Source organism: Seriola dumerili, unplaced genomic scaffold, assembly GCF_002260705.1.
Source record: "Seriola dumerili isolate Sdu_G_001 unplaced genomic scaffold, Sdu_1.0 BDQW01000025.1, whole genome shotgun sequence".
Taxonomy (NCBI): domain Eukaryota; kingdom Metazoa; phylum Chordata; class Actinopteri; order Carangiformes; family Carangidae; genus Seriola; species Seriola dumerili.
In genome coordinates this window covers 2553567-2559881 of record NW_019174280.1, presented here as the reverse complement: position 1 = coordinate 2559881, position 6315 = coordinate 2553567, and the positions used below count along the sequence as shown (strand labels likewise).

Here is a 6315-nt window from a genome sequence, read left to right as displayed (position 1 = left end):
GAACCACGAATGGTTTCTTTGTTTACAAACTTAGCATTTTCTCTTCATGTCTGGAAATAATTAACGTCGGGCATTAACAGAGTATCAGAGTCAAAAACTGAATCTGACTACAGTATGATATCAAATGTACTGTTTTCTCACTCTTTTCCAAACATTTCTCTTCTCCTGACTCTTTCTCCTCTAAATACTACAAGTACTTTTCCACCTCTTCTTGAATCTATCCCCATGCCCCTTCTTTGTCACACAAAGTGTGGTGCTCTCTCTCTTCTCTACACACACACAACACACAAACACACAACACCCACACACACACTGTGCTTTCTTGAATGTTTTAATGAAGTTCAGAGATAAGAGGATCTACAGCAGCAACATTTTGATAGGCCATGTGATGTGAGACAATACCTGAAATATCAGTACGTTTTTCAAAAGTAGCTTCCTAAATAAACCTAATAATTCTACTTGTTTTCTGTGCGAAGAGGTACATCGGACGTTTCTGGTGTGTCTGAGTGGAACAAGGCAGGCTACCACTGGATGGACAGGTGAGAACAGTAATTTTCTCATTTCACTTTCTCAAACTGTAAATGTGATGTATATTTAAAGAATCTGTGTCTTTTTTAAATCTAAATTGCCCTAAATGTCTGTGCCTTGCATTTTAGGGATTGCGTGCTACATTAAGATCCCCGGACTGCATCCCGGTGAACATCGACAGTTGGTGCGTGGAAGACTACTCCTTCATTATTGCTCCGGCCACTCTGGACCATGCCAATACTTGTGCGTCAACGGTACGTTACCACCCCAACATGGGTTTGTGAAACTGGAACTTGTTCACTCCTGAGGTCGCTTTTTAAAACTGGAGTCGCACCTCTGAGGCATGCATCGCTCTGTTCAGCTTTCTGCAGCTCTCTCCGCTGCCTTCTCTGTGGTTGATCAGGCGGACCTAAAGAAACTCCAGGACGGCTCATAGGTTCTGTGGTATCCATCCAGCAATCCCACCAAAAGCACACTAAGAGAGCACTGCAGGACCAAAAGTTCCAAAACCCATGGAGCTGCTGGACAGGTGGAGAAAGTCCTGAAATTTTTCCACCTGCCCGGACCCCAACACATGTTCCCACCTTCTCAAGTATCCATCTGAGAGACATGGCGGCATACAGCGAGTTGCACATCTCAGTGGTTGCCTCAGTGACCCTGAACTCTCCGCAGGGCAATTAATGTACAGGTATCGAGGTGGAACTCTTCAGCTTGAACCTGTGCCGGTGAAGGTGCCAAAGTCCCATGCTGGATACCTGTCTAGAAGGTAATCACGAGCAGAGGGGTACCAATCCACTTTCATCAGTGCTCAGTGATTACCGGACTCAAATGTCTCCCTCGGAATTGTTCCAGGCCCAGGGCAATGAAGGGGTTGACGCGGTGAACTCTCCAGCGGTGGTGGACCTTAAACAGCCAGTTGTATCTCCCTGCTGTTTTTGATGCCAGCTTTAAACAGCTGATTTCTGAACTTGGCCTCCTGATGTGAATGGCCAGAGAGAAGTACCCTCGTCACCTCCACCTCTGACAGAGACACCCGGAGAGTAGTGTTCTGCCTGGAGTAAGAGAGCCAGGCTGTCGTCCAGCTCCTCTGGATTGGGGACAAACAACCGATCCACCAGAAGACAAACCAGCTCTCCATGCGAGCCTCCGTCCCTGTGCAGACAATACACCTCGCTCCTGCCAGCCTCGCAGACACAGACAGACACTACGCCCAGTTGAAACACTGCTCTTCTGGGTGACTCCCCTCTGGAGTCGAACACCATCCTGTCGGATCACGCTCCCTCTGACAGTACGTCTCTAAACCAAGGAGATGCCATAGGAGATGACCAGGAACGATCCAGTTACCAATGGGTCAGTTTTACTTGAATCGCTTGTGTATATCAAAGTTTTGCTGTGATGGTTATAATGCAATAACATGATCGACTGAGGAACTCACTAATTGCTTTATTGTGTTGTCACGAAATCTTCAACATGCCCTAGCAACCCCTGCACATGAGGTCTGCAAGTATGCCGCATACAATGGACCAGTTAAAACAGGTGGGGTTTTTGTGTTGGGACCACAACACGCTCTGGACCTCACTCAACATGAGAAAAGCATGCAAATCGACATCCGCTTTTGTTAGCAGGAAGTAACCGCTGGGGGAGAAAAGGAACATGTCTGCACAGCCGTGCTGGATCAGGAGTATTGCACGACATTCATAGATATGGCTAGTCGGTCGTGGCCTCAGATACTAAACAAGCTTGCTCGCACCCACAACAAGGGTTGCACATATCCGCTAGCGTGAAGCACCTGGCACAAACTTCTTAACACCAGTTCTTCTTGAACACTAGGCCAGGAATAAACTTCTGCAGACTTCAGCAACTTGTGGGCACTCTTTACCAAGAGGGAGTGAGACAGCTAGTGTTCGCGGGGTTCACCTTGAAGCCAGCTGTTGTTAATGCCAAAGTGCGCCTGCCTCTCTAACACACCTCTGACACAAAATCTCTATTGAAAGAAAAATTGTGGAGACAATCTTTGGAGAGGCAGCACAGCACAAGAGCAGCAGCAACGCACAGCAAGGCAGAGCAGAAGCACAGGCAGCAGCAAGCAGCAGTCGAGCAGCAGCACACAGCAGCAGCCACAGCAGATAAAAAGGCAGACAAAGACCTTGGTCTTGCCTGTGGGAACAGCCAAAGTCTCAGTAAGACTTAATGAACTGTCCTGTGCACTTTTTTTACTGCGAGGGCCTGTGTCGTATTTTCTAGTTGTTCGAAGAAGGTGTACCGCAGACGCTACGCTGCTGATGGACTCTCTAAACCCCAAAATGCCCTTGAGATTTGAAAGCCCAGAATTCTCAGAGAGAGTGGAGGCCACTACAAAACGGGTGAAGAAAAAATGATAAATAGATAGGAAAAGGCCCAGACCTCCAGAAACAGGCCGCCTCTGCAGATTCTGCCGCATGGACCTGAAAACATGGGACCAAACCCGCCCACACAGCATTCATACAGCTTTCCCTGGCGTGGCAGGGAAATACATTTAACTGCCATCTAAGTGTACTCTCTGTACAGAGAGAAAGGCTGGCCAAGTGATGAACTGGAAGGAGTTTCAGGCTTCCTTTCTATGAGGCAGAGAGACAAAGATGGGTGGAGGAAAGAAAAAAATATTGGCATGGTACTATTACAGTGTCGAGTAGAGAAAACTATTGTTCTGTATGTTCATATGTTTCTCTATTATACTGGTAAATTGATTAATGTATAGTTGTAAATATGTAAATTGTACACATCGTTGGAATATTTGTCGATCATATGTACATAGTGTTCTCGTGTTTACATCATTTGTCATTTTCACCAGCCTTGTTAAAAAGTTATATTTGAAAGCTGTCCTTAATATTGCTAACTGATTTTCTTCTCTTTATGATTTATTAGTCCATAGGTTTGTGTGAAACAGTGCCAAACGTCCTCACGCTATTAGACTTTTCTAGCATTTTTCTCGCACTTTTATTAAATGCTAAATATACTTGCTGTCACTCAATAATTTTCCATATTGTAAATATTGAATTGTGCAGTATGTTTTGCTTTAACATAATATATCAGAATAAAATTATTTCTAATGTTCAAAACACTTCTCTAGCAGGTGAGAATCATCATTTGTAAGTTTTCCAGCAGTTGCTTTCTTATATCACATTTTGTTCCTAACTAACATAATTCAACTATCCCTAATTGTGATCATGTGGGGATACTGAAGCGTTCAGAGATTCAATTTGTTTCAATACCCTCTCAAAGAGATAATCATAGATTCTGTGCACTGATAACTGTCTACATGTGTAAAAAAATTGAAGTGGGTTGAGTGCTTTTGGATATTGTCTTTAAAAGTAGCAGGGAGAATTATGAGTTGGTCTCATTTCACGAATAGAAGAAGAATTCTGTGATGATGAAGGAGAATATAAGTTTAGGAAACCCACACAGCTTGTTTTTAGGCAGTCGGTAATTATATCTCTGTTCAGAAGTAGCAGGTTTACATCATCCAAATACCATTTAATATGATAATATAATTTGTAAGTTCTACAAAAACTAATTTTACATTTATAAGAATTAATTTTGAATTCTAAATCCCAACATATTTTCAATGGCTTTCCTAACTCATTTTATCCTCAAACTAGTTGATAGCCTAAATCAGGGATTTTGAACCCTGTCCCTTTGTGGAAATTAAAATAAAAAAATGAAGCAATAAAGCTGTCCTTCCGCCTATTGTGCTGTTTTCTCTGGTTAAAGCTATCTCACACATTTCACTCATGGAACCCACCTGTAAAGGACTTATCTACACAAAGTGTTGCCTGAACAACTTGAATGGCAAAAATGTTTGAAAAAACGAATAAGAAATTAATTGACTCCAACAACTGTCATTTGCCCCTGGCCTCATAATAAGGACTCCACACTTGGAAAACCAAGACCTGGAGGTTTAAGAATCTCTCACCAACAACTCACCCTTTGGGCCCCTTAACACCAGTCAATCAATGTCTGAAAGCAGAAGACCACCTGAATATTGTTGCTGACAATGTGGATACCTTGACTGTGTTTTCTTATTCTTCTTTTGCCCCGTGTTGCTGTTTGTGGCATTGGTACATTACAGTTGTACAATACTTCAATAAAAGCTCATTGTTACAAAACATATTTTGGTACCACACTGTACAATTATCCCAAGAAGTATGCTGCACTGTTGGGGTATCAAACCAGAGAAAATGAAAAAGTCGGCTGTATTGGCCAGGAATCGAACAAAGGCCTCTCGTGTGGCAGGCAAGAATTCTACCAATGAACCACCAATGCGCACATGACCAATTAACATACCACTGTGCGAATGAACACAACAGACTTTCCCACTGCTGCATCTACACAGTGCACATTGTACATGACTTCACACCAGTCCAGAAAAAGCACATGTGCAGCAAAAGGATGCCCCGTGTGAGGCTCGAACTCACGACCTTCAGATTATGAGACTGACGCGCTGCCTACTGCGCCAACGAGGCGAGCAATATGCTTAACCTAGGTGGGTAAAATGGAAAAGATCTCTCAATGTGATAAAGACAAGTGTGTTGCACAGTTGAGGTATCAAACCGGAGAAAATGAAAAAGAGGATTGCATTGGCCGGGAATCGAACCCGGGCCTCCCGCGTGGCAGGCGAGAATTCTACCACTGAACCACCAATGCACACATGACCAGTTAACATACCACTGTGCCAACGAACACCACAAACATCTGAAAACTGGTTGTCCGGACAACTGACCATTACCTCCAGATAAAGTACATTTACCTTTGAGAGGATATCAGTTGGTTTTCTACTTTGATATCTTGACAGCCCCACCCGTCTTCTTTGTCACACAAGTGTGTGCTCTCACACACACACACACACACACACACACATTGTGCTTTTGAACTGTTTTGAGTGAGTGACAATTGTATCGTATCGTATCTCCCGCTTATCCAGATCCGGGTCGTGGGGGCAGCAGCCTCAACAGAGAGGTCCAGACGGCCCTCTCCCCGGCCACTTCCATCAGTTCCTCCGGGAGAATCCTGAGGCGTTCCAAGGCCAGCTGAGAGATATAATCCCTCCAGCGTGTCCTTGGTCGACCTCGAGGTCTCCTCCCAGTGGNCCGGGAATCGAACCCGGGCCTCCCGCGTGGCAGGCGAGAATTCTACCACTGAACCACCAATGCACACATGACCAGTTAACATACCACTGTGCCAACGAACACCACAAACATCTGAAAACTGGTTGTCCGGACAACTGACCATTACCTCCAGATAAAGTACATTTACCTTTGAGAGGATATCAGTTGGTTTTCTACTTTGATATCTTGACAGCCCCACCCGTCTTCTTTGTCACACAAGTGTGTGCTCTCACACACACACACACACACACACACACATTGTGCTTTTGAACTGTTTTGAGTGAGTGACAATTGTATCGTATCGTATCTCCCGCTTATCCAGATCCGGGTCGTGGGGGCAGCAGCCTCAACAGAGAGGTCCAGACGGCCCTCTCCCCGGCCACTTCCATCAGTTCCTCCGGGAGAATCCTGAGGCGTTCCAAGGCCAGCTGAGAGATATAATCCCTCCAGCGTGTCCTTGGTCGACCTCGAGGTCTCCTCCCAGTGGGACATGCCTGAAACACCTCCCTGGGGAGGCGTCCAGGAGGCATCCTCACCAGATGCCCGAACCACCTCAGCTGGCTCCTCTCGACATGGAGGAGCAGCGGCTCTACTCCGAGTCCCTCCCGGATGACCGAGCTCCTCACCCTATCTCTAAGGCTGA

The 6315-nt window shown here is 45.2% G+C and overlaps 3 non-coding genes across 3 annotated transcripts; all 3 read right to left on the bottom strand.

Annotated features, from left to right (window-relative positions):
- Positions 1–4957: 4957 nt before the first annotated feature.
- Positions 4958–5030, bottom strand: trnam-cau. The gene has a single exon. It is a non-coding gene; the product is annotated as a tRNA-Met (tRNA).
- Positions 5031–5140: 110 nt separating this feature from the next.
- On the bottom strand, positions 5141–5211 carry trnag-gcc. Its single transcript has one exon. It is a non-coding gene; the product is annotated as a tRNA-Gly (tRNA).
- Positions 5212–5645: 434 nt separating this feature from the next.
- Positions 5646–5717, bottom strand: trnag-gcc. The gene has a single exon. It is a non-coding gene; the product is annotated as a tRNA-Gly (tRNA).
- Between the last annotated feature and the right edge of the window lie 598 nt (positions 5718–6315).